Source organism: Triticum dicoccoides, chromosome 1B, assembly GCF_002162155.2.
Source record: "Triticum dicoccoides isolate Atlit2015 ecotype Zavitan chromosome 1B, WEW_v2.0, whole genome shotgun sequence".
NCBI lineage: Eukaryota > Viridiplantae > Streptophyta > Magnoliopsida > Poales > Poaceae > Triticum > Triticum dicoccoides.
Window position 1 is genome coordinate 124,654,772 of NC_041381.1, and position 10,809 is coordinate 124,665,580.

Here is a 10,809-nt window from a genome sequence, read left to right on the forward strand (position 1 = left end):
CACGGACGAACTCTTGGTCGACTCATTGATTAACCGACTGGTTTCTGAAATCTGCAGTGCTGCTACCTCTGAGACCTCCGCCAAGAACGAAGACAAGGAAATGGAAGACGCTGCCACCTCCAACCTTGGTACGCTCTCTATAGTTTCACTGTTGGTCGATTGGATTTTCGTTTGTAACTTTGGATTTTTCCTGTAGCTCCCCCTCATGTCATTGATCTCCCTGATGATGAAGACGAGGTGCCACTGAGGGCGAGGAGGAATAAAAAGGCGCCGGCTGGCAAGACCACTCCGATTGCACCAGTGCCTGAGACATCGGTTTAAGAGGGTGGCGATGCCACTCGGCATTCCGTGTCCTTTGCTGTGCTGCTGACGAGTGTCCGGCCTTCGTCGTCGAGTGCTGACCCGCCCTCCCTTTTCGCCACGCACCACGTCCTAGAGGACCAAGCGGGTGCTGCTAAGGAGGCTATACACCAGGCGGGGATCATGATGGAGCAGGTGAAGGCGATCCGGGAAGCCAGCCAAGCGGCCTATGATGCTAGCTCAGCCCTTCAGAGCAACGTCCAGGTTAGTTGGTCGCCTCTTGTTCTGTTAGGATATGCTATCTGAAGACTTTCTTTCCGAAGATCTTTGTATCTGTACACCCAGTGGGTGTGTCCATTGAATTTTTGGATTGGTGGGGGCACGCTGAGTGCACCCACTGGGTGTAGTCCCCGAGACTATGATGGACTGCTGGCAGTTGACTGTAGTCTTCGTATTTGAAATTTCTTCACTCTAACTTTTTCACTCGGTCTGGTCGGACCATGTCGAATCGAATCTTGGAACCGGTGGGGGCACGCTGAGTGCACCCACTGGGTGTAGTCCCCGAGACTATGGTGGACTGCTGGCAGTCGACTGTAGTCTGAAGAACCTTTTTTTGGTAGATCATGATGAGACCATGGCTGACTGCTGGCAGTTAGCTATGGTTTTGGGACCATAATCTCTTTGTTCCTTTCGCTTGACTGATCGGATCAAGTCGATAGAACTAGTGGGGGCACGCTGAGTGCACCCACTGGGTGTAGTCCCTGAGACTACTGTCGAATATTTTGATTCGACTGTAGTCTTAGAAATGTTACAATTTTTCTCTTAGTCACTTGGAAGCAACCTCTCATTGATGTCTGTCGACTGACTCTTCACAGAAATCTTGCGAGCTTGTGGCTCGCTATGAAGGAAATATGCCCTAGAGGCAATAATAAAGTTATTATTTATTTCCTTATAATCATGATAAATGTTTATTATTCATGCTAGAATTGTATTTTCCGGAAACATAATACATGTGTGAATACATAGACAAACAGAGTGTCACTAGTATGCCTCTACTTGACTAGCTCGTTAATCAAAGATGGTTATGTTTCCTAACCATGAACTATGAGTTGTTATTTGATTAACGAGGTCACATCATTAGTAGAATGATCTGATTGACATGACCCATTCCATTAGCTTAGCACCTGATCGTTTAGTATGTTGCTATTGCTTTCTTCATGACTTATACATGTTCCTATGACTATGAGATTATGCAACTCCCGTTTACCGGAGGAACACTTTGGGTACTACCAAACGTCACAACGTAAATGGGTGATTATAAAGGAGTACTACAGGTGTCTCCAATGGTCGATGTTGGGTTGGCGTATTTCGAGATTAGGATTTGTCACTCCGATTGTCGGAGAGGTATCTCTGGGCCCTCTCGGTAATACACATCACATAAGCCTTGCAAGCATTACAACTAATATGTTAGTTGTGAGATGATGTATTACGAAACGAGTAAAGAGACTTGCCGGTAACGAGATTGAACTAGGTATTGGATACCGACGATCGAATCTCGGGCAAGTAACATACCGATGACAAAGGGAACAACGTATGTTGTTATGCGGTCTGACCGATAAAGATCTTCGTAGAATATGTAGGAGCCAATATGGGCATCCAGGTCCCGCTATTGGTTATTGACCAGAGACATGTCTCGGTCATGTCTACATTGTTCTCGAACCCGTAGGGTCCGCACGCTTAAGGTTACGATGACAGTTATATTATGAGTTTATGCATTTTGATGTACCGAAGGTTGTTCGGAGTCCCGGATGTGATCACGAACATGACGAGGAGTCTCGATATGGTCGAGACATAAAGATTGATATATTGGAAGCCTATGTTTGGACATCGGAAGTGTTCCGGGTGAAATCGGGATTTTACCGGGTTACCGGGAGGTTACCGGAACCCCCCGGGAACCACATGGGCCTTCATGGGCCTTAGTGGAAAGGAGAAAGGGGCAGCCCAAGGGGGCTGCGCGCCTCCCCCCTTCTCCTAGTCCTATTAGGACTAGGAGAGGTGGCCGGCCACCCCTCTCCCTCTTTCCCCCTTGGGAATCCTAGTTGGAATAGGATTGGAGGGGAGTCCTACTCCCGGTAGGAGTAGGACTCCTCCTGCGCCTCCTCCTCCTGGCCGGCGCACCCTCCCCCCTTGGCTCCTTTATATACTGAGGCAGGGGCACCTCTAAACACACAAGTTGACACAAGTTGATCCACGTGATCGATTCCTTAGCCGTGTGCGGTGCCCCCTGCCACCATATTCCTCGATAATACTGTAGCGGAGTTTAGGCGAAGCCCTGCTGCTGTAATTCATCAAGATCGTCACCACGCCGTCGTGCTGACGAAACTCTTCCCCGACACTTTGCTGGATCGGAGTCCGGGGATCGTCATCGAGCTGAACGTGTGCTCGAACTCGGAGGTGCCGTAGTTTCGGTGCTTGATCGGTTGGATCGTGAAGACGTATGACTACTTCCTCTACGTCGTATCATCGCTTCCGCAGTCGGTCTGCGTAGGGTACGTAGACAATACTCTCCCCCTCGTTGCTATGCATCACATGATCCTGTGTGCGCGTAGGAAATTTTTGAAATTACTACGAAACCCAACAGTGGCATCCGAGCCTAGGTTAATGATGTTGATGTTATATGCACGAGTAGAACACAAGTGAGTTGTGGACGATACAAGTCATACTGCCTACCAGCATGTCATATTTTGGTTCAGCGGTATTGTTGGACGAGACGACCTGGACCAACCTTACGCGTACGCTTACGCGAGACCGGTTCCCTCGAAGTGCTTTGCACAGAGATGGCTTGCGGGCGACTGCCTCTCCAACTTTAGTTGAACCAAGTATGGCTACGCCCGGTCCTTGCGAAGGTTAAAACGGAGTCTATTTGACAAACTATCGTTGTGGTTTTGATGCGTAGGTGAGATTGGTTCTTACTTAAAGCCCGTAGCAGCCACGTAAAACATGCAACAACAAAGTAGAGGACGTCTAACTTGTTTTTGCAGGGCATGTTGTGATGTGATATGGTCAAGGCATGATGCTGAATTTTATTGTATGAGATGATCATGTTTTGTAACCAAGTTATCGGCAACTGGCAGGAGCCATATGGTTGTCGCTTTATTGTATGCAATGCAATCGCGATGTAATGCTTTACTTTATTACTAAACGGTAGTGATAGTCGTGGAAGCATAAGATTGGCGAGACGACAACGATGCTACGATGGAGATCAAGGTGTCGCGCCGGTGACGATGGTGATGATGACGGTGCTTCGGAGATGGAGATCACAAGCACAAGATGATGATGGCCATATCATATCACTTATATTGATTGCATGTGATGTTTATCTTTTTATGCATCTTATCTTGCTTTGATTGACGGTAGCATTATAAGATGATCTCTCACTAAATTATCAAGAAGTGTTCTCCCTGAGTATGCACCGTTGCAAAAGTTCTTCGTGCTGAGACACCACGTGATGATCGGGTGTGATAGGCTCTACGTTCAAATACAACGGGTGCAAAACAGTTGCGCACGCAGAATACTCAGGTTAAACTTGACGAGCCTAGCATATGCAGATATGGCCTCGGAACACGGAGACCGAAAGGTCGAGCGTGAATCATATAGTAGATATGATCAACATAATGATGTTCACCGATGAAACTACTCCATCTCACGTGATGATCGGATATGGTTTAGTTGATTTGGATCACGTGATCACTTAGAGGATTAGAGGGATGTCTATCTAAGCGGGAGTTCTTTAATAATATGATTAATTGAACTTAAAATTTATCATGAACTTAGTCCCTGATAGTATCTTGCTTGTTTATGTTGATTGTAGATAGATGGCTCGTGCTGTTGTTCCGTTAAATTTTAATGCGTTCCTTGAGAAAGCAAAGTTGAAAGATGATGGTAGCAATTACACGGACTGGGTCCGTAACTTGAGGATTATCCTCATTGCTGCACAGAAGAATTACGTCCTGGAAGCACCGCTGGGTGCCAGGTCTGCTGCTGGAGCAACGCCAGATGTTATGAACGTCTGGCAGAGCAAAGCTGATGACTACTCGATAGTTCAGTGTGCCATGCTTTACGGTTTAGAATCGGGACTTCAACGATGTTTTGAACGTCATGGAGCATATGAGATGTTCCAGGAGTTGAAGTTAATATTTCAAGCAAATACCCGGATTGAGAGATATGAAGTCTCCAATAAGTTCTATAGCTGCAAGATGGAAGAGAACAGTTCTGTCAGTGAGCATATACTCAAAATGTCTGGGTATAATAATCACTTGATTCAATTGGGAGTTAATCTTCCGGATGATTGCGTCATTGACAGAATTCTCCAATCACTGCCACCAAGCTACAAGAGCTTCGTGATGAACTATAATATGCAAGGGATGAACAAGACTATTCCCGAGCTCTTCGCAATGCTGAAAGCTGCGGAGGTAGAAATCAAGAAGGAGCATCAAGTGTTGATGGTTAACAAGACCACTAGTTTCAAGAAAAAGGGCAAAGGGAAGAAAAAGGGGAACTTCAAAAAGAACGGCAAGCAAGTTGCTGCTCAAGAGAAGAAACCCAAGTCTAAACCTAAGCCTGAAACTGAGTGCTTCTACTGCAAGCAGACTGGTCACTGGAAGCGGAACTGCCCCAAGTATTTGGCGGATAAGAAGGATGGCAAGGTGAACAAAGGTATATGTGATATACATGTTATTGATGTGTACCTTACCAATGCTCGCAGTAGCACCTGGGTATTTGATACTGGTTCTGTTGCTAATATTTGCAACTCGAAACAGGGACTACAGAATAAGCGGGCATTGGCAAAGGACGAGGTGACGATGCGCGTGGGAAACGGTTCCAAAGTCGATGTGATCGCGGTCGGCACGCTACCTCTACATCTACCTTCGGGATTAGTACTAGACCTAAATAATTGTTATTTGGTGCCAGCGTTGAGCATGAACATTATATCTGGATCTTGTTTAATGCGAGACGGTTATTCATTTAAATCAGAGAATAATGGTTGTTCTATTTATATGAGTAATATCTTTTATGGTCATGCACCCTTGAAGAGTGGTCTATTCTTACTAAATCTCGATAGTAGTAATACACATATTCATAATGTTGAAACCAAAAGATGCAGAGTTGATAATGAAAGTGCAACTTATTTGTGGCACTGTCGTTTAGGTCATATCGGTGTAAAACGCATGAAGAAACTCCATACTAATGGACTTTTGGAACCACTTGATTATGAATCACTTGGTACTTGCGAACCGTGCCTCATGGGCAAGATGACTAAAACACCGTTCTCCGGTACTATGGAGAGAGCAACAGATTTGTTGGAAATCATACATACCGATGTATGTGGCCCGATGAATATTGAGGCTCGTGGCGGATATCGTTATTTTCTCACCTTCACAGATGATTTGAGCAGATATGGATATATCTACTTAATGAAGCATAAGTCTGAAACATTTGAAAAGTTCAAAGAATTTCAGAGTGAAGTTGAAAATCATCGTAACAAGAAAATAAAGTTTCTATGATCTGATCGTGGAGGAGAATATTTGAGTTACGAGTTTGGTGTACATTTGAAAAATTGTGGAATAGTTTCGCAACTCACGCCACCCGGAACACCACAGCGTAATGGTGTGTCCGAACGTCGTAATCGTACTTTACTAGATATGGTGCGATCTATGATGTCTCTTACTGATTTACCGCTATCATTTTGGGGATATGCTTTAGAGACGGCCGCATTCACGTTAAATAGGGCACCATCAAAATCCGCAGAGACGACGCCTTATGAACTGTGGTTTGGCAAGAAACCAAAGTTGTCGTTTCTTAAAGTTTGGGGCTGCGATGCTTATGTGAAAAAGCTTCAACCTGATAAACTCGAACCCAAATCGGAGAAATGTGTATTCATAGGATACCCAAAGGAAACTGTTGGAACATTCGTTGCTAAGAATGGATCATTTCTAGAGAAGGAGTTTCTCTCGAAAGAAGTGAGTGGGAGGAAAGTAGAACTTGACGAGGTAACTGTACCTGCTCCCTTACTGGAAAGTAGTTCATCACAGAAAACTGTTTCAGTGACACCTACACCAGTTAGTGAGGAAGCCAATGATAATGATCATGAAACTTCAGATCAAGATACTACTGAACTTCGTAGATCAACCAGAGTAAGATCCGCACCAGAGTGGTACGGTAATCCTGTTCTGGAGGTCATGCTACTAGATCATGATGAACCTACGAACTATGAAGAAGCGATGGTGAGCCCAGATTCCGCAAAGTGGCTAGAAGCCATGAAATCTGAGATGGGATCCATGTATGAGAACAAAGTATGGACTTTGGTTGACTTGCCCGATGATCGGCAAGCGATTGAGAATAAATGGATCTTTAAGAAGAAGACTGACGCTGATGGTAATGTTACTGTCTACAAAGCTCGACTTGTCGCAAAAGGTTTTCGGCAAGTTCAAGGAATTGACTACGATGAGACCTTCTCACCCGTAGCGATGCTTAAGTCCGTCCGAATCATGTTAGCAATTGCCGCATTTTATAATTATGAAATTTGGCAAATGGATGTCAAAACTGCATTCCTGAATGGATTCCTGGAAGAAGAGTTGTATATGATGCAACCAGAAGGTTTTGTCGATCCAAAGGGAGCTAACAAAGTGTGCAAGCTCCAGCGATCCATTTATGGACTGGTGCAAGCCTCTCGGAGTTGGAATAAACGTTTTGATAGTGTGATCAAAGCATTTGGTTTTATACAGACTTTTGGAGAAGCCTGTATTTACAAGAAAGTGAGTGGGAGCTCTGTAGCATTTTTGATATTATATGTGGATGACATATTACTGATTGGAAATGATATAGAATTTCTGGATAGCATAAAGGGATACTTGAATAAAAGTTTTTCAATGAAAGACCTCGGTGAAGCTGCTTACATATTAGGCATTAAGATCTATAGAGACAGATCAAGACGCTTAATTGGACTTTCACAAAGCACATACCTTGACAAAATTTTGAAGAAATTCAAAATGGATCAAGCAAAGAAAGGGTTCTTGCCTGTGTTACAAGGTGTGAAATTGAGTAAGACTCAATGCCCGACCACTGCAGAAGATAGAGAGAATATGAAAGATGTTCCCTATGCATCAGCCATAGGCTCTATCATGTATGCAATGCTGTGTACCAGACCTGATGTGTGCCTTGCTATAAGTTTAGCAGGGAGGTACCAAAGTAATCCAGGAATGGATCACTGGACAGCGGTCAAGAACATCCTGAAATACCTGAAAAGGACTAAGGATATGTTTCTCGTATATGTAAGTGACAAAGAGCTCATCGTAAAAGGTTACGTTGATGCAAGCTTTGACACTGATCCGGACGATTCAAAATCGCAAACCGGATACGTGTTTACATTAAACGGTGGAGCTGTCAGTTGGTGCAGTTCTAAACAAAGCGTCGTAGCGGGATCTACATGTGAAGCGGAATACATAGCTGCTTCGGAAGCAGCAAATGAAGGAGTCTGGATGAAGGAGTTCATATCCGATCTAGGTGTCATACCTAGTGCATCGGGTCCAATGAAAATCTTTTGTGACAATACTGGTGCAATTGCCTTGGCAAAGGAATCCAGATTTCACAAAAGGACCAAACACATCAAGAGACGCTTCAACTCCATCCGGGATCTAGTCCAGGTGGGAGACATAGAGATTTGCAAGATACATACGGATCTGAATGTTGCAGACCCGTTGACTAAGCCTCTTCCACGAGCAAAACATGATAAGCACCAAAGCTCCATGGGTGTTAGATTCATTACAGTGTAATCTAGATTATTGACTCTAGTGCAAGTGGGAGACTGAAGGAAATATGCCCTAGAGGCAATAATAAAGTTATTATTTATTTCCTTATAATCATGATAAATGTTTATTATTCATGCTAGAATTGTATTTTCCGGAAACATAATACATGTGTGAATACATAGACAAACAGAGTGTCACTAGTATGCCTCTACTTGACTAGCTCGTTAATCAAAGATGGTTATGTTTCCTAACCATGAACAATGAGTTGTTATTTGATTAACGAGGTCACATCATTAGTAGAATGATCTGATTGACATGACCCATAGGACTCCTCCTGCGCCTCCTCCTCCTGGCCGGCGCACCCTCCCCCCTTGGCTCCTTTATATACTGAGGCAGGGGCACCTCTAAACACACAAGTTGACACAAGTTGATCCACGTGATCGATTCCTTAGCCGTGTGCGGTGCCCCCTGCCACCATATTCCTCGATAATACTGTAGCGGAGTTTAGGCGAAGCCCTGCTGCTGTAATTCATCAAGATCGTCACCACGCCGTCGTGCTGACGAAACTCTTCCCCGACACTTTGCTGGATCGGAGTCCGGGGATCGTCATCGAGCTGAACGTGTGCTCGAACTCGGAGGTGCCGTAGTTTCGGTGCTTGATCGGTTGGATCGTGAAGACGTACGACTACTTCCTCTACGTCGTATCATCGCTTCCGCAGTCGGTCTGCGTAGGGTACGTAGACAATACTCTCCCCCTCGTTGCTATGCATCACATGATCCTGTGTGCGCGTAGGAAATTTTTGAAATTACTACGAAACCCAACACGCTATACTGAGTTGGAAAACAAACATATCCAGCTCGACCTTGACTTGAAACTTGTTCAGGAGAACTTTCAGAAGGCGAAGGACGAAGCAAAAGGTATGATTGGTGAGAACTTGACGACTGTCTTTATCTTTCTGCCCATTCTTGATTCTGATCTCATTGTCATTTTATAGATAAAATGAAGGAGTCTCTGAAGAAGAAGGACCATGAACTTGCCGAGGCACGGAAGGTGGCTTTGGACAAAACGAAGCTTGCGGAAGAGAAACTGGCTATAGTCGGTAAACTTGAATAGGAGAACGCCAATCTGAAAGCTGCTCTCGATGCGGCCAACAGGGAAGTCAGCCATCTGAAGAATGATAAGATAGCTCTGAATGACAAGGCTATTGAACTGGTGGGGAAGAAGAACGATCTGGAGGCTTATCTGGGAGGGCTCGCCAAGAAGTTATTCATCATGCTTGAGGGTAATCTCTCCCACTCGACTGACTTGTAATCATCAACTTATCGTAGAACTGCTGGTTTATCTTTGAGTTGTGTTTACAGAATTCTGCCAAAAGTTCGAGGAGGAGACCAGTCGAGTGGAGACAGGCTTGGACCCCATTAACTCTCTTGTGAAGGACGAAGCTGCTATGAACGTGCTCCGACTGGAGTCTCGTGTTGCTGGTGTGGTTGACTACCTTGCTCGACTGAAGGTTGCGCGTCGCGAATCGACACGACACTCTGGCCAGGAGAGACGCTTCAAAATGACCTCGAGTCTCTGATGACTTGACTGAATGAAGTTCCAGGTCGAGTGCAAGAGTGGAAGAAGTCTTCTGCCAGGTGTGGTGCTGATGTTGCTCTGTCCCTGGTCCGTGTTCACTGTAAGGATGCGCAAGAAGACAAGCTGGCGTCCCTCAAAGTGGCCAATACCAAGAAGCATGACTTCCAATCTTTCATGGAGACCTTCATTGCTGCTGCCACTCGGATTGCTGATGGAATCGACCTGGACCAGTTTGTCGCGCCTTCCAGTCCTCCTCCCGAGGAGTAAGAAACACTTCTATGCTTCGCCTTAAATTTGCCTCGGGATGCCGAGTGGTTTTGTAACTGATAAACTTTTACAGACTTGATGCTTGAGAACTTCTGAATCCGTAGGATGTTATCTGAACTTGGCTTATCGTTGAATATGCTTGAATTTGCCTTTGAGTGAACTTTGTTCTTCACTGGGAATATATTTTAGTGCTTGTGACGCAGCTCTAAGGTGGAGAATCCAGTCGACCTGCACCTCATCGCTCTTGCAGGTAGGGATGGAGCACAGATTGCAGTCGACCTGCGTCCTTGCGGATCGGGATGGAGCGCACATTGTATTTGTGGCGTAGCTCCGAAGGAGAAGGTATCAGTCGACCTGCACCTCATCGTCCTTACAGAGCGCACATTGTATTTGTGGCGTAGCTCCGAAGGAGAAGGTAGCAGTCGACCTGCACCTCGTCGTCCTTGCGGATCTGAATGGATTTCAAATACTTAGGCGAGCACTGGACTGCAGCTAAGCCTCTGAGTGGGAGGGTTGCTCTCCACTCAGTAGGATTTTTGAATACTTAGGCGAGTACTGGACTGCAGCTAAGCCTCCGAGTGGGAGGGTTGCTCTCCACTCGGTAGGATTTTCAAATACTTAGGCGAGTACTGGACTGCAGCTAAGCCCTCGAGTGGGAGGTTTGCTCTCCACTCGGCAGGATTTTCAAATACTTAGGCGAGTACTGGACTGCAGTTAAGCCTCCAAGTGGGAGGGTTGTTCTCCACTTGGTAGGATTTTCAAATACTTAGGCGAGTACTGGACTGCAGCTAAGCCCCCGAGTGGGAGGGTTGCTCTCCACTCGGTAGGATTTTTAAATACTTAGGCGAGTACTGG